Source organism: Podarcis tiliguerta (assembly GCF_965153285.1).
Source record: "Podarcis tiliguerta genome assembly, chromosome: 1".
In the NCBI taxonomy this organism is placed as follows: domain Eukaryota; kingdom Metazoa; phylum Chordata; class Lepidosauria; order Squamata; family Lacertidae; genus Podarcis; species Podarcis tiliguerta.
The window spans coordinates 111,698,814-111,716,362 of record NC_139534.1 but is presented as its reverse complement, the minus strand read 5'-3'; the positions used below and the strand labels follow the sequence as shown (position 1 = coordinate 111,716,362).

The 17,549-nt window shown below is 44.7% G+C and overlaps 2 protein-coding genes across 11 annotated transcripts in view; one reads left to right on the top strand and one right to left on the bottom strand.

Moving 5' to 3' along the window:
• The window catches only part of FOXN3 (forkhead box N3), a 197,172-nt gene that overhangs the window by 30,819 nt on the left and 148,804 nt on the right, over positions 1-17,549 (top strand). For 3 of the 7 annotated variants that reach the window (XM_083437674.1, XM_083437672.1, XM_083437666.1), the window contains exon 1: positions 14,665-15,486. The exons of 2 other annotated variants lie outside the window; for them this stretch is intronic. The gene's annotated coding sequence lies outside the window, so the exon portion shown is untranslated. 2 more of the 7 variants (XM_083437668.1, XM_083437671.1) reach the window with 2 other exon arrangements.
• Positions 1-17,549, bottom strand: part of LOC310677396 (lysosomal enzyme trafficking factor-like) — a 74,516-nt gene that overhangs the window by 16,216 nt on the left and 40,751 nt on the right. For 2 of the 4 annotated variants that reach the window (XR_014511147.1, XR_014511148.1), the window contains exon 1: positions 1,404-2,150. The exons of 1 other annotated variant lie outside the window; for it this stretch is intronic. The gene's annotated coding sequence lies outside the window, so the exon portion shown is untranslated. Of the gene's footprint in view, positions 1-4; positions 1,024-1,403; positions 2,151-17,549 lie in introns of those variants that run through there. One more of the 4 variants, XR_014511149.1, reaches the window with a different exon arrangement.

Sequence of the window (17,549 nt, the reverse complement as noted above, 5' to 3'; positions counted from 1 at the left end):
AGGTGATCGTGCCTTTTAAAATTTAAATAATAATGCAGCAATGTGCCTAAGAGGAACAAGCAGAGCAACTATTCCCCCCTCCCTCCAATAATGGCTGAATCAGGGTGCTAGTTGTGTGTGTGGACCTTTATGAAGTGCAAATGTTAAACCTCTCTGCTTCCCTTTGCATGCTTACTCGTTAGTTTATGTGTGTTGCGTAAAACCTCTTGCAAGCTGGATATTCCTGCAGTACTTCTAAAACTTGCTCCAGAGACTGCCTCTTTTGCTTTTGCCTAGTTATTTCTTATTCTCTGAGTATCATCTGACATTCAGTCTGTATGCAAGTCCCATTGGCTTCACGGAGGGGAGAGGCGCTGACTTATTGGAGGGTGGAATTTGGCCTTCAGTTAGTTTCATTTTTAACTTTTGCACACTTCGTCCAAGGCTGACTTGCCCAAGGTTTAACTGCAGTTTCTAAAGCTGCGCGAGCAGCTTGCCTGAACTAGCAAAAGGGGCTTGGAAACCGACATGCGAAGTTGGGCAAAGTCCCATTTAAGCAAATGGCTTACGTCTACAGCAAGTACTCTAACATCGACTACTACGTTTCAGGATGCTAACTGCACAAACACTGCCTTTGAGTTAAACAAGTGGATGAAAATTGCTCTTATTAATGTAAAGGCCTCGGAGGGGGAAGGGACAGAAAAGGCTGTTGCCACATTTATTATCTGGGCCAGAGGGAAAAAAGAATGCAGGATTTGTTTTTCAAAATAAATTAAAATATGATTTTATTTTTTTATTGCTATGCCCTGGATTGTGCAAGTTATCACACAAACCGTGCCAGCCTGGGTGGCATTTTCGTATAACTCTGTTTTCTCAGAGCAGAAGCAAATGTAAAAAAAAGAGTAATCAAGAGCTGAAATAATTGAAAGTGACTGTCGCTGTAAGTCTATTCCTTTTGGTCGCAGTGCTTCTCATTCATCACGTGTGTATCGGTCTTCTTGCATCCGTAGAGCCGGGTTTCGTTTTAAGGTCAGCCTTCAATTTCTGGAGAATATAATTTAAAGCTATTTATAGTGCTTTGCGATTGCCTGTAATAACTAATAGGGAGAAGGGGGACGAGCAGGGTGCGTGTGTGAGAAAGGCCTGCTTTCTGCAGCCGAGAAATAAATGTGCAACAGCTGTGTCTGCCTTAACTTGATTAAAGTTTTTTTAAAAAAGTGTAAACATAAGAATGACTCCGGACAAAAGAGCAGGAGCGAGCCGGGCTATCTGTTGTTATTGTAAGACTCTTTGCAGGCGTTAACTCTGGCTCATCGGGAGAGCACTAGATTTCTGTGTTTAAAGTTTACTTTGCTGTTTGTCTGGAGTGGGGTCAGTGTTGTGGTGAATAATTTATAGGCAGCATGAATGAGCTCATTAGTCACCTTTTCAGAGTTTAAATGAGTTTGGTGGTTGTCATTACATGGGCCCTTCTGTTCAGCCGCATGGCAAAATGACAGTTTGGCAGTTGGCTTGCTTGTAGCAGGCTAGGCTGCCTCTTTTCAGCGTGGGGCTTTCTTTTGTGTCCTATTCAAACCCCCCATTCTGTTGCCCAGCGCTGGTCCGGTAACTCTCAGGCTTCGGGCGTTTCTTCGGCGGAGAGCTGGTGCTTGCATTATATGGCTCCTGGGTCCTCTTATTGTAGACTCTGCTGTCCTCCTTCTGAGTTATCCGTCATTTTCATGCAACCAGCAGTTCTGGAGAATCCTGATGTTTTTATAAGGAGACTCCAAAGCAGCCCATTTAGGACTGAGGATGCTCAGAGGCCATGCAATGCTCTTTGGATGTGGGGAGAAACCAAAACAAAGGAGGAGTATCATGGAATCATAGAATTGTAGAGCTGGAATGACCCCAAGGTTGGAACCCCCTGAAATGCAGGAATCTTCGGAAAAATGTGGGGATAGAAGCCATGAGCCTGAGAATAAGAGTCTCATGAGCTATTCCAAGGAATGGGATGAAGTCTCCTGAAAAAGGGCATGGCTTAGGTGGCTTGGAAGCCTGAACGAGAACGCTCCAGAACTGCAACGTTTTGTTGTAGGCCTTGCTTGTCAAGAGAGATCGCTTTACTCTCTGTGACGCAAATATGGTAGCGAAGAAGAAGTAACCGGAGTGAGGTTGCCATTTTTCTTTTTGCTAACATGCACTTCCTGGCGTGGAGAGGAAGTGATGTGAAAAACTCCCCCCCCCCCTTTTAATATAATTTTTTATTAGTTTTTTTTTAACGTATCATTTTCAACAGTAATTAAACATACTTTTACATCTTATTCAAAACTTCCCCTGTTAACCTACGTGTGTTATTGTTAATACTTCTGTTCCTGTATCTTTAACAAGCTTTCAACCTCAAACCTCTGACAGCTGTTTTAGTCTAGGAGTGAAAATAATTTGCTTCGAAGTTTGCTGTTGGATTGTTTGCATGTGGAAGAGTGTGAAGAGGGGCAAGCTTAATGAGCATATCTGTTTAGATGTTTCATCTCTGATCATCACTTGATCCAAGAATTATTTTGTACACCAGGAAGCATGCAAATAACTAGATTAATATAACAACATAAACAGAGACTGCTGGATGAGGCCAGGGGCCCATCTAGTCTATCGGGTTCCTGTGGGAAACCTGCGAGCGAGGCCTGAGCTGCAGTTTCCAGCAACTGATATTCAGAAGCATCACTGCCAGACCCAGCAGTAGGATAAATGGATTGATTGAGTTTCTCCAAAGAGTGCAAGGTGGCGTACGTGGTTGTCCTCCTCAACAACAACCCTGCGAGATTGATTAGGCTGAGAGGCAGTGGCTGGCTCAAGATCACTCTGTGAGGCTTAATGGCTGAGTAGGGATTTGAAGCCTAGTATCCTAGGTACTAGGGGACGCGGGTGGCGCTGTGGGTTAAACCACAGAGCCTAGGGCTTGCCGATCAGAAGGTTGGCGGTTCGAATCCCCGCAATGGGGTGAGCTCCCGTTGCTCGGTCCCAGCTCCTGCCAACCTAGCAGTTTGAAAGCACGTCAAAGTGAAAGTAGATAAATAGGTACCGCTCCGGCGGGCAGGTAGACGGCCTTTCTGTGTGCTGCTCTAGATCACCAGAAGGAGCTTAGTCATGCTGGCCACATGTCCCGGAAGCTGTACGCGGGCTCCCTCGGCCAATAAAGCGAGATGAGCGCCACAACCTCAGAGTCGGCCACGACTGGACCTAATGTTCAGGGGTCCCTTTACCTTTACCTTTATTCTAAGTACTAATACTACTATTATTATTCATTAAATTTGTATACCAGCCTTCATCTACAGATCCCAAGGTGGTTCACAACATAAAATGACAACATAAAACCCACACAATACATGGTAAAAATAAGAACAACAATAAGAAACCAATAATCCCCCCATCTAATGACACATTGAAAAGGGCATCAGATGTCAATCAGCCAAAGGCCTGGTTGAAGAGGAATTATTTTCGCCTGGCGCCTAAAGGTGTATAATGCAGGTGCCTGCCAGACCTCCCTGGGGAGAGCATCTCACAAAAAGGGAGCCATCACAGAAAAGGCCCGTTCTCATGTTGCCACCCTCCGGACCTTTCATGGTACAAGTCCAATCTTCTAACCACTACACCACACTGGCTCTCAATAGTGCATCCAGCCAGACCAAGACAATTGCAGTTCTTACCAACAGCCCTTTAATATTGGTCTCTAATTTTGTTACTTGGTTTTTATAGTATAAATCAAGTTTCTGAATAGCTACTGGTTGTTTTAAAATTATTTACAGTGGTACCTCCGGATGTGAACGGGATCCGTTCCGGAGCCCTGTTCGCATCCTGAAGCGAACGCAACCCGCGTCTGCACGTGTCGCGATTCGCTACTTCCGCGCATGCGCGTGACACCATTTTGAGCGTCTCCGCATGCGCGAGCGGAGAAACCTGGAAGTAACATGTTCTGTTACTTCCGGGTCGCTGCGGAGCACAACCCGAAAATGCTCAACCTGAAGCTACTTCAACCTGAGGTATGACTGTATTGTGTTTTATTCTGCATTTGAATGTCACTCTGATAACAAGCGGTATTGGGTATAACTAACCAATAAAGCATAAAAGGCTAGCTGCAGAGATTCTTTATGTAATGATGGATGGGGTGGTTGTTGAATTCAACAGACTGCTGAAGCTATCTGTACCAATTAAGGAGTGACCACTTAAGAATTAAAACTGTAGAAAGTATAAGGAAGTGGTATTTTGTGACCTTTATAGCTTAAGGATTTATCTACATGGGAACTATAACTGGGCTAATTCTCCCATTAGTATTAAGATTATAAATTAAACACAAGTTAACCATGGAAAGAGCCTGGTATGAACTTTGTGATCTGGACTAAAGTTCTCAAACTTCATAAAAAAAAAACAACCTACCGCCACCAATTTATTTTATAACCTGAATATTGCAGAGATGTTTCTAGTCTAAGGAAAAAACCCCACCTTGTCTGTAGTTTTAATCCATTTTAGTGGCACTTTGAATATATATATATATATATATATATATATATATATATATAGTCCAGTAGCACCTCTTTTGATTTGCCAGCAGTTCATCAGAAATAATTGATTGGCCAGAGGCACACTTCTTGTTGTTTAGTGGTGTCCAACTCTTTGTGAATCCATAGACTATCAAATGCTCACAAGTTAAATGTACGCGACTTTCGAGTGACTTGTACAGTAGTCATACCTCGGGTTGAATATGCTTCATGTTGAGCGTGTTTGAGTTGTGCTCTGCGGCAACCCAGAAGTAACGGAATGTGTTACTTCCGGGTTTCGCCGCTCGCGCATGCGCAGACACTCAAAATGACGCCATGCGCATGCGCAGAAGCGGCGAAAAGTGATGCGTGCGTGTGCAGACATGCCGTCGCTAGTTATGTTTGCTTCTGGATGCGAACGGGGCTCCGGAACGGATCCCGTTAGCATCCCAAGGTACCACTGTACTTGATGCTGAATATTTTGTCAAAAGCTTCATCTTGTTTATCAGTTTACCTGAATCAAATTTGGGGAAATCTCTGCAGCTCACTGGTAGAGCATCTGCTCTGAAAGCAGCAGGTCTCCACTTCATCTCCAGGTAGGGCTGGGAGAGATCCTTCTCTGAAATCCTGGAGAGCCACTTCCAGTCAGTGTAGACACTATTAAGCTACATGGACCAATGGACTGACTCAATATAAGGCAGCTTCCTATGTTCTTAAATAATGTCCCTCCAGAACGATGTCCCAGGTTATTAAAACAAAAATTAAAACAAAAACAAAACACTCCTGTTCTTTATCAGGTTCTTGGCTAAATCTGTATGTAGGCAAACTTTTGTGTTTTGACAATAAACTTGAATCATTTTGCTGTGGTTTGGGGGTTTTGGGGGGTTGGGTTTCTTTTTATCTTTTTATCCCTTCCTTTTCTTTTCTTTTCTTTTCTTTCCTTTCCCTTTCCATCCTGCAGCCACTTGTGTGTTTTTTCTCCACCATTCATGAATCAATATATTCTTGATTAGGTCTGTAATGTTTACTGACAGTGAACTAGAAGTATATAATTTTAGGGCAAAGTATACAGCTTTCATTATAAGTTGGGAAGTGCGTGTAACTAGAATAGCAACATCCATCAGAGCAAGTTATTATAAGGAGACTGTTTTATACAAAAACACTTTACAGCGCATTTTGTTACGTGAAAATCATTTTTCTTTAAAAAAAATTGCACACAAGCCGCAGACGTATAATTTACTCCGATTGTTGTTGACCTCATGTATACTTGTTAAAAGATTTGCTGTGATGCTCATTTTCTCAGTAAATTCAGATCTCTGTAGATTTCCCTGTATCATAGCTTAAGTGTAAGTGATAACTTGAATGGTCCTTAACGGGAAGCAGTAGGGTGACTGTATAACCTTGATTATATACTAATCTGTCCAGAAAGTTATTCAGAAACAAGCTTTCTGTCAATAAATTAGTCTGCGTCTGGTTTGTATGAGTTTCCTGAATGACTGGAAATGGATTCTTCAGGTCAATTTACAGATATTTATTATCAGTTTTCACACTACTGGGCATGCTGCAGGAAAAGACATTAGGGAACATCCAAATGCTTTATACAGGTAAGCAGTATTTTCTGTCTCTTGCTGATTATTCCGTTAGGACACAGTTAGCTCCAGAGGGGGAGTAACATTCTTCTCCTCTGCTGATGTCTATGGAGTATGAAAATATATTCTTCCTGCCTGTGGGATTATCTCCCTTTAACAGTGCATGGGATTACCTTTGCAATTGCTTTAACCGTCCTATTCTTCAGATAACAAATGGTTTTATAACTGAAGTTTCACAGGGTGGTAGCCCACCCTGTAATATTACAGCGAAGGGCTGGTAAAAAATCGTAACACATTGGGTTGTATCCAACACACACACGAGGAACAGGACTTCTTTCCCTCTGCACTCTTAAAATCTGCTCTTCTTTCCCTCTGCACTCTTAAAATCTGCTCCAGAGGGTCCTCTGCCTTCCTGGAGCAGATTTTCAGGGTGTGCGAGAAGGCTGTGGGTGATGGGGAGGGGGATTTCAATTGAGGAGGTCTGCTACACTAGTGGTAAAAGTAAAGGTAAAGGGACCCCAGTTGCGGACGACTCTGGGGTTGCGGCGCTCATCTCGCTTTATTGGCCGAGGGAGCTGGCGTACAGCTTCCAGGTCATGTGGCCAGCATGACTAAGCCGCTTCTGGCGAACCAGAGCAGCGCACGGAAACGCTGTTTACCTTCCCGCTGGAACGGTACCTATTTATCTACTTGCACTGGCGTGCTTTCGAACTGCTAGGTGGGCAGGAGCAGGCACCGAACAACAGGAGCTCACCCTGTCGCAAGGATTCGAACCGCCGACCTTCTGATTGGCAAGCCCAAGAGGCTCTGTGGTTTAGACCACAGCTAGTGGACGATGAATCATTTTCTTCTTGGCTTTTGGCAGAGCAGCAAGGAAGCGAATGGCTGGTCTCTAATGCGTTGAAGAAGAAATGTACCGCTTGCTTTCCATAAAGCAAGGGAAGCAGTGACAAAGCGACCCATTTGTTGTTATGTCCACATACCAGTTTAAAACACAGTGAGGTCTCCCCCACTCCATTTCAGGTCACACCTTGCTGTATGCATGGTGTGCTTCCACGCTGGCCGCAGTGGGTCCACACCAATGGGTGGACGGGGGTGGGGGGTGGACAAAGGATGTCTTCCAGGTACCACTTGTCTAGTTCATTTTCTGCTACTGATCTCAACTCGGATTGAAGCCGGCCTAGGGGGGAAGTGCATCAAACCACAGTATTTCACAAGAAACTGCAGGGTAGTTCTGCATCCTGGGTAATGTTGTGTGTATAAGAATTGGAAAAAAACAGCAGCCCTGGAGCCAAAGTAAACGGTAATGTGTACACAGCCTTAATTTCCGTCCCTAAAGGAGGAGTAGGAAGCTCTGACCCTCTAGATGCTCTTAGGCTCTGTCTCTAGGCATGCAGCTCTACATTACGAAGTTATAGCTTAATTGTAATGATTTCACTGAAAGAATCCTTGGAATGGGGAGTGGTTGGTTGTTGTTTTTTAGTCTCCTGGGGGGAAAAGCAACATGTATTAAACCCATTTAAGTTTATAGTGTGAATTTGCTCTCCAACTGTGCAATGAATCCAGGTAAAGTCTTATGGGGGTTCTGCAGGTTTCATCTTAGCCGAGATTCTTTGCTGAGGTGGAGACAAAACACCAGCCTTGTCAATTTCATTTCGCTTGTCAACCTGCTGCCAAGGTAACCTGGATAATGTCTGGAGAAGCCATTTGTCACTTTCTTTACTTCATAGCACTGCAAGTGCACATGCACTTCAAAACCAGTAGGTGCTTGTGGCAGTCATGCTGATTGTGCTATGCAAGCGAGTAATTGCATTTTCCTTGCAAAAGTATTATTATATTTTGTGCAAGGGAAATGTGGTATCTGTAAAACCTGCACTGCAGCAGTATGTGAACATAGCTAGGTAACTCACAGCAAGAACCAAAGAAGAAGAAGAAAAAGCTATAATGGCATGTTTATTGCACAGAATCTACCCTCTAACATCTCAGATGAAAACAGGGACATTTATCACTCTCCCCAACCCCAAAATTTTTAACACCCCGCACAGAGCATTTCCTGTCAGAAGGACGAGTGCCATCACCACTCCATTGATAGGACAAAGCACACACACCCTCCACCGTCCTGAGAAAGCCCCCTAATCCCGATTTTATCTTACTTTTTTGGTAGATTTACAAAAAGTAAAACACACGCCAATAATTTTTTTGAGAAAGGAGCAAGATTAGACACAGATGCACAAAGCATTTAAAAAACCAACCAACCAACCAACAGATCAAAACTCCTTGCACTCTGCACTGCACCCCCTTTCTTCCTGCCCAGGGCAGGAATGCATTGGCGGTTTTAAAAAAAAGTCGCAAGACGTTTCGTCTTGCGAAGCAAGCCCATAGGGAAATCCGTCTTGTGAAGCAACTCAGAAAACGAAAAACTCTTTTGTCTTGCGAGTTTTTCGTCTTCCGAGTCATTCATCTTGCGAGGTACCACTGTATTTTCTGATTCCTGCTTTCCACCCACTGACCCATTTCGGGAAATTGGGAGTAAGGAAGGGAGGGTGTGAGTACTGATGTACTTTCTGTAATGCAATTGTTTGGTTTGGATTGGATTTTGGATTTGATATCCCGCTTTATCACTACCCTAAGGAGTCTCAAAGCGGCTCACAATCTCCTTTCCCTTCCTCCCCCACAACAAACACTCTGTGAGGTGAGTGAGGCTGAGACTTCAAAGAAGAGTGGCTGGGGAAACCCAGCCAGATGGGTGGGGTATAAATAATAAATTATTATTATTATTATTATTATTATTTAAGTTTGACTAGCCCAAGGTCACCCAGCAGCTGCATGTGGAGGAGCAGGGAATCAAACCCGGTTCACCAGATTACGAGTCCACCGCTCTTAACCACTACACCACACTGTGTATGTTAGCCAATGCAGGCTTTACGATCAAATTATCCTTGGTATTATGTCCTGCATTTACAACAACTGACACGAGTGTCGTTGTGTGAAAGCACTCTTAGGGTAGATTAGACATGTCCCTGAGTGAAGAGCATGTGTTTTTTAGAAAGCGTTTGTACTGTATATATGTGTGTGTGTGCATGTAGACTGCCTGATATTTGAGAACTAGGGAAAGGGCTGGCATCGGGGGCAGGAAACCTGGAATGTAATTGCCTCATCCAATCAAACCTGGGTGTGATTCTAAGTAGTAATTTAATCACCACATGCAACAATTAAGATTGTAGTCCTATACACAATGACCTGGGCAGGCTAGCCTACTAAATAAACATGCATAGCATTGCACTATAACAACTACAAAGTTGGTCAGACTGATTTTAAGCGTCATCCTTCATAACTCACAGGAATCTTGTGTTCTAATTTAGGTTATAGAACTCTCCATGGATCTCCTTAGAATCAAATGGCTGTTTTCCCTTTAAGATCAAATGGCACAGAACTGGTTCTTGGATAAATAAGACCATTCCAGTTTCCCCTCTCCTAGCTATGTATTTAAAAGTGTGTGTATGTATTCCCTGCCCGCCCCTCCTCCGCCCTTCAGGCCCCAGAAGAGCCGCTGTTTATTGCCACTGAAAACAGTGGTCATTAAACTGACCTACATGTTTTTTGAGACACTTGACTTTTGACATCAGTGGCAAATAGAGGGACAACGTCTCCTCTTCTGTTGATTTACCTACTTATCTCTCTCTGAAAGGGCTCTCGGAGCTCTTTTGAGTGTATACATTTCTGTGGGTGGGGTTAGCATTTGGTAACTTGGGTTGCAGTCTTAAAAACAACAAAATGGCCATGAGATAAGGAGTATTTGACTTAATAATTCAAGGTCCAGCTTTAGATAAACAGGCATGCTTGTAGGGCAAGCAAGGATAAAAGAACAATGGTATTTTGCTTTTTGAGGACCATTGTTTTATTTATTAATTCCTGTTGCTAGTAGGAAGTAAGATTGGCAGAATCGCAGGGGGCTGCCTTGGGCAGTGTGGGAATCTGCTGTACATTATCCAGGACAAAGTTTCAGCCACTGTTCTGGAGTTATAAGATACAGGGATACAATAATAAAGCTATGTCGTTCTTAGGCTCCTGCCTATCAGAATGGTGCTATTACTCCATTAGCAAAGGGTATTTTATTTTTCTCTGTGGCCTACTAAAATCAGGATCTGTTGTCCAGATCTTTAATTAGAAGATATTCAAAAGGCAAAAGGGTTTTGTCTCAGTTATTGAGATTTATTATGAACATGTGAGTGGTTAATGAGGTTTTAGAATTGTTTTTAGCAACTGCAGGGGAGGGGCTACAATACCGTTTTCTGATAAAACATCCTTCAACGTGAAATTTCAGTTCTGCATGTATGTATGCGACAGGTAGGAATGCAAGGAAGATATGTGCTCTATTTTACTTTGGTTTGTACTGCTGTATGTTCATGGAGATTTATACCCATCTGAGCAAAAGCATGTACAGAGTAGCACGTAGCGTGTGAGGACATGCAATAGTTTTCATTAGTGGTGTTTGATTTTTCTGGCATTAAATATATGGGCACATTGCAAAACATAAACATAAAAAGGTAAAGGTATAGGGACCCTTGATAGTTACGTCCAGTCGCAGACAACTCTGGGGTTGCGGCGCTCTTTCTTGCTTTACAGGCCGAGGGAGCCGGTGTTTGTTTTTCTGGGTCAAATGGCCAGCATGACTAAGCCGCTTCTGGCGAACCAGAGCAGCACACGGAAACGCCGTTTACCTTCCCGCCGGAGCAGTACCTATTTATCTACTTGCACTTTTTGGCGTGCTTTCAAACTGCTAAGTTGGCAGGAGCTGGGACCGAGCAACAGGAGCTTACCCCGTCGCATACCTCTCATTAAAATATATAGGAACTTACAATCTCAACCATGAGTACTCAGAAGTCCCACTGAATTAAATGGGGCATACTCCCAGGTAAACAGGCTAGTTAGGATTGCAGCCTGATTTTAGGCATTTTGCTCAAAAGCTAGTCCCACTATGTTCTATTTGAATTTACTCCAAGTAAATTATGTATGGGATTAAATTACATTACAGACAAAAGTGCTTTATCAATGGCTAGATCCTGCCCATACTGAACAAACTCTTTCCATAAGATTCAACGAAGGCTGTGCTCACACTCCCATTTGCTGTGCACTCATTGCATTAACAGCTCCGGGTTTAATCCATGTTTACACAAGGTTATCCGAAATGCATATATATCCTGTACTTTGCTATGCAATGCTACTTTTTCAATGTGTTTATTCTCAAACCAGCTTCTTATGGACCTCAGTCCTTAAGCTGTTCCTAATTTGTCTCTATCCCAAGCGTGGAACACCTTTGCATAAGGTAAAGATGCCCCTGTTTGGTCAACATGCCCTGGTGTGTACACAAACAGAAATGAATCTGATACTAATGAAGCAGTGCTGATGTGAACAATTGTGAAATGCATCCTGAAAAAAACAAAACTGTGCTCTAAAACACCCTAAGATGCCTATATGCGAATAAAAGGCCTGGACCTTGGTTTCTTATGGCCTTAGACCAGAGACACTTGGTAGATCCCACCCAAATTCAGGACTGAATGCCACGGGCACGACATCATCATCATGTCACTTTTCTTACAAGGGAAGCTCAAAGCAATTTACATTAAAACCAGTTAAAAATTACAACTAAATCCTAAAAACGCAGCAATTCAAATGAAAGACTAAAAATGCAGTTAAACAAAAAGACAAGTCCTGCAGCACTGAAAGAGGCCTTGAAATTTAGGACTCATAATTGAAACATTGGTTTTGTAGCGCAAGTTGGGGGAAATCTGGGCTAGTGAAATGCTCATAGCGTATTGATGCTCATAGACTGACCCTACAGCTTGTTGCGGAACCCAATTGTTGTAGAATTGCAACACTTTAAGATATTGCACAAGTCATAATTGAGCAGGCACGGAATACTGTGGGAGGGGAAAAGGGATAAGAAGTGCCTACACAACTTGTAATCCTTTCTATCCATGTCAACAAGGCCAGGGCTGAAACTGACAAATAGCTGTAGCCCCATGGAGCATGCCACACACTTGTTAAACAGACCACATCCTCAGGCAGGGGCTTGGCTCACTCCACAGTAAGGCACCTTGCCAGGTGACCCGTGACCAATTTCAGGATACTTATTAAAGGGCAGCAAATTGTCAGCCTGTACACTAATACCAATTTGAGGCTTCCTGTGCTTATGTAACTAAACCCACAGCAGCAATGCACGAGAGACTAGTGGCAGAACTTGGGGGTAAGTAACCCCAAGTATGCACAAGTTAAGGGGAAAAAGTCTGGGAGAGGGACCCCAGTAAACAGCCTGACAGTAACTCTGTGGCACAGAAGACAGGGAGAAGGGCATGGGGAGTGAGGAACCTGATAACTGAGTGGGAAGGGAGAGTAGAATGGAGTGGCCGGAACAAAGTAAGAGTTATTTCTCTGTCCTTAAAAAAGGGGAAAAGAGCTATTTCATTGTACAGTGGAACCTCGGGTTACATATGCTTCAGGTTACATGCTCTTCAGGTTACAGACTCTGCTAACCCAGAAATATTACCTCAGGTTAAGAACTTTGCTTCACTGTGAGAACAGAAATCATGCTCCGGCGGTGCGGCGGCAGCAGGAGGCCCCATTAGCTAAAATGGTGTTTCAGGTTAAGAACAGTTTCAGGTTAAGAACAGACCTCCGGAACGAATTAAGTACTTAACCCGAGGTACCACTGTACGTACCCAGGGACAGAAGACAGCTGTATCATCAGTGGAGAAATCCAAGATGTTAATGTAACTGGGAATGATCACTGGTGTCCACCCCACCTTCCAAAACTGAAAAAAGGGAGAAACCTAAAGGGAGAAACCTCCAACTGGTGTCATGAGGACAACATGCTCTGTAGGTACAGAAAGCTGAGTGCTGGGCGGGGAGGACGGGACCCGGCAGAGCAGGCATGGGGTGGAATGGAGTGGTTAGAATCCTTAAGAGAAGCATCCCACACTGGAACATTTCGTTGCAAGGTCATACTTGTTTTGTCTGTTGTTTTTCCTACCATGGTGGGCATTGCTTAAATTTTCTGCTTCCGATGCTGATATATCTTGGGCCATCTCTGCTTAATTAGTTGTGCTTGCCGCGTCAGATGTTCTAACCTTCAATACATACACAGATATACAGTACAGTGGTACCTCTGGTTGCGAACGGAATCCATTCCAGAGGCCCGTTTGCAACATGAAAACAACGCAACCCGCATCTGCACATGCGCGGGTCGTGATTTGCCGCTTCTGTGCATGCACGTGACATCATTTTGCATGTCTGCACAAGCGGCGAAACCTGGAAGTAACCCTTTCCGGTACTTCCGGGTCGCAACCTGAAAAAATGTATCATGAAGCAAACGTAACATGAGGTATGACTGTATCTGGTATTGGGAGCAAGGCTCACTGAACTCGGTGAGAACTTCATTGGGCATAAACATGCCCAGGATGGAGTATTTTGCTAAAATTTCAGCACTGTGGTGTGTCCTTCGTTCTCCTCCATGGTGTATGGTCATTTTGGGGAGTTTCAGCTTTCCTGATTCATTTACATTGTGGCAAACAGGTACTTTTATAATCCATAAAATGCATTTTTTTCGAGGATAGAAATTAATCCTTGGGTTGAGGAGTGAAATAGCCTTCAAGAATCACAACTGTTTCTGCTGCATTCTTTAGCTGGTCTTTTAAAGTGAGAGTATGAGGAGACAATATATAAATAAAAGACACTGCGAGCCTATCCACGTCTACTTGGAAGTACATCCAATGGAGCTTACTTCTGGGAAAGTGGTTATAGGATCGCAGCCTGAAACACTTAAAGATTAACTGTTTACAGTGAGTTGGCAACAGAAAGCTTACAGACAGTATCTCTTGGATTTCAGGCCTTTCCCCCCTTCTGTTTACAGCTCTCTCATTTGCTTATAAATACATAAAATCTGCCATCTGAGAACCCTTCATACATCTGATGAAGACACTATCCCATGAAGGCTTCTGCACAATGACAGTGCAATCTCCACAAGTTTACTCAGAAGCCAATCTCCCAGTTTTCAGTGGGGCTTTCTCTCAGATCAGCATGCATAGGATTGCAGCCTCAAACTTGTGAAGGTTTTGTTGGCTACCAGTCAAGACGCCTCTACACTTGTGAGTCGGAGAGGGCTGTTGCAGGTTTCCGTAAGGGTATCCTCTGGCTGGCTGCTGTGGGACTAAAGTAGATAGGCCTTTGGGCTGCTCCAGCACCCCTCCTCTTAATGTGACCCAAGAGAGACACAAACACACTCTCTTCCTTGTGGTCTTCTCACCAAGTTGAAGCCGACTTTGAAACTTGCTGCCTGCTGTCTTTTTGCTGAAGGGTTTCGAAATACAAAACTATTGACCGGTTTGCTGTTCGAGAGGGGTGAAGCTCGCGTGTGTGTGTGCGCGCGCGCGCATACACACAAACCACACACCCAGGCGCGCGCTCTCTCGCTCTCTCCTTTCCCTGAAGTGACTTTCAAGCTCATCCACATACCACGTAGGCTGGTGGGAAGCAGGGTGGAGGGGAGACGGAAAAGCCAGTCGGAAGAAGCGAAGGAGGTGGGTTCGTGCAACGTTTCGGACTCTCCAAGTGGTGGAGAGGAGAGCCGGGGGAAGCAGGCCAAAAGAGGCGGCGGCGGCAGGCAGAAGCAGCCTGAGAATTTCCTGTGAGGGGATCACAGGCCTCAGTCGGGGCAGGCGAGGAGGAGGAGGAGGAGGAGCAGGGCATGGAGCGCCCTTTGCTTTGGCGACCTCCGCCGAGGGCTGCGTGCGCCCCCGAGCTCGGCGCGCCGCGGCGCTTCCTTTCCTCGCGTTTCTCCTGCCGCGCAATTGCGCTCGCGGCGCACTAAAGGCGAGGGACCTTCCTCTCTCTTCCTCTTCCCCCGGTCCTAGCCCAGCCCTCTCCTCCTTCCCGCTGTGGCGGCTAGTCTCGGCTGGCCCTGCCCACGTTTCTCTCTCTGTCTCTCTCTCTCTCTCTCCCCGCTCCCTCCCACCCGTGGTCATGTGTTGCCTTTTTTTGTTGTTTGCAGTGGAAACAATTTGGCGTTCTTCGGCTCGCTCTGACCCAAACCGCTACTCCAACCGGGAGTAGTGTAGACAGGCGGGCAGACAGAAAGGCAGGCAGGGAGGGGGGAGAGGTAGGTCGGGGGGTGGGTAGGTAGGTAGGAGGGCGAAGCGAAGAGGGGGGGAATTGCAGCAGGGTCCCATGCTCCCCCCTCCCCACGGCTCCTGGCTCCCCTTCTCTCTCTCTCTCCCCCACTCGCTCCCTTCGGCCACATTGTTGGCTCCAGGCTGGGGGAGGAAGCGATGCCTCGCTCAGTCGGATGAAAAGTTTGCATAATGACCATGGAAAAGGCAGCAGTAAAAATCTAGAGCTCTTCCAAGCCCCAGGTAAGTTTGGGGATTTATCTATATTTTTTATTATTTTATAAAATATATATATATATTTGTGCGTGCTTGCTGCTGCTGCTTGTTTTTTGTGTCTTGCTCTGTGTGTGGATTTTTTTTGAAAATTCATGGTTCCCTTGTTGGGAAGATTGCGTAAGATTCTCTGCAATGAAATCGGCAAGAAGAAGAAGCCGGAGTGGGTTGGGGGGGTGGGGAGAAGGGAGAGACACGCACGCATGATAAGGTGGGTCAGCCCCACAAGAAGGCAGCCAGTTAGTTCGGGATGTCTGAAAAAGCAACGTGCTGGTCGTCTTAATTTCGACTCCCCCTCCACCCCGAAACTCCCGTGTGTGTTGGGTGAAGGAAAGCAGGAAGCGGATCGAGCTGAGAGTTGCAGCCACGACCCGAATATGTAATGTTGCTGCTGGAGCTGCCTGATTTCCGAAGACTGTTGGCGAATAGAGTTGGCATTGTATGGAAAGTTAGGAAGGGAGGGGGGAAATTGTGCCCAGTCGAGGAATGCTCCAACCTTTAAAAGCATTTGTGTGCTATTTTTGCCCATTGGCTTGAGAGTGGTTTATCCCTCTGTAGTGCATTTATTACCAAACTCTTTTTTAAGGCGGGGGTGGGGAGTGTTGTTCTTTATTTATCTTGTTTTAAAATCCTCTCGTTATTCTCCAGTGGAGGAAGCCAGTCTTCATATTCTTCTTCTAATCTTTCATATATATATATATATATATATGTCCATTTAGTTCCTGAAGTTAGTTCGTAAGTTTGTTTTGAGGAATTTTTTTTTGCATTTATTATGGTGTAATGGGGGGCAGTACAAGGTTTATGACATCTGAACAGCATTGAAGGTATGTTTGCTGCAAATGGCACTTTATAGGAGCAGTTTTGCAGTCTCCTAGCAACGCCATTGATTGATTCGAATCCCGGCCAATCCGCGAGCTCCTTCTCCCCTTCAAATGTTTTTGACAAGTACAGTAGGGAGTGTAGCAAAGTGCAGCGAGAAAAACTGTCCCTGGCTGGTTGTCCTTTTAGTCCCTTCAAAATGACGCCCCCGTTGTATGTTTTTAAAAGATACACATCTGTTTGAGCCTGGCCTGTAATGTATATACCAGTCCCGAGAAGCATTAATAGTGATCTGGCTTGATTCCCGCACTCCCCGCTTCTTGTCTGATTCTGCCATGTCAGTTTTACAACCGAGAATGCGAGAGATATTGTGCCTTTCTTCTACAACAATGAAGTTTGCTTTTAGACTTGCCCCTAAGCACTGCAGCTGTGGACATATCTGATGGAGCTACTTAACTGGCAGCAGATTAAAAAATGTTTGCTTAACTGCAGCACCTCCTCTGATCCGTGTGAAGTATGAAGTGCAGGAGGGAAGAGGCTGAGAGCTGGAGTCTGACGCTGGAAAGATTGGCTGGGGTTGGGAAACATCTTTTTTTTAATGTGTTTCTGAGTCCCCCTCCACACACACTTAAATCCAGGGCTAGGATTTCTGCCCTCTAACGTAACTTAGAGGCTACGTGATTGTCTGTCCTCGCACGGTACTGGGAACTTTTCCATGTCCTCCGTATGGAATTGTGACGCGAGGCTCCTGGATTTCAAGGTGAAGGGAAAAAAAGAAGTTTTGAATCCCTCCTGGAAATGGTTGTCCTCCTTTATATTAAAAACAAAACCCTGCACGTCCTTTGCAGCGTTTGCAAAACGGCGACATGTTTCGAATGTTTACAGCGGAGTTAAAACATGTAGAACAAGCTGACTAAAGCAAGGTTGTTGCTGTTGAAATGTGTATGGCCTACTGCAGCTTCAGGTTTGTTTTGTTCATATGTGACGTTTCCCAGTAGCATATTCATTGTTTTAACAAACTATTATTAGTGGAACCTCCAAGGCGTTTACAATGTGATCCTAAATTGAGTTCAGTTGCATTCACTCCTAGTAATGCATTGCTTTGGGTTGCTGCCCCAATATCACATGCTTTAAAGTGGCAGATATAGTGAAGTTCCCTCTGCTGTGTCTGCTATACTAAAGATAAGTGATTTGAGGACTGCAGCTTTAACTAA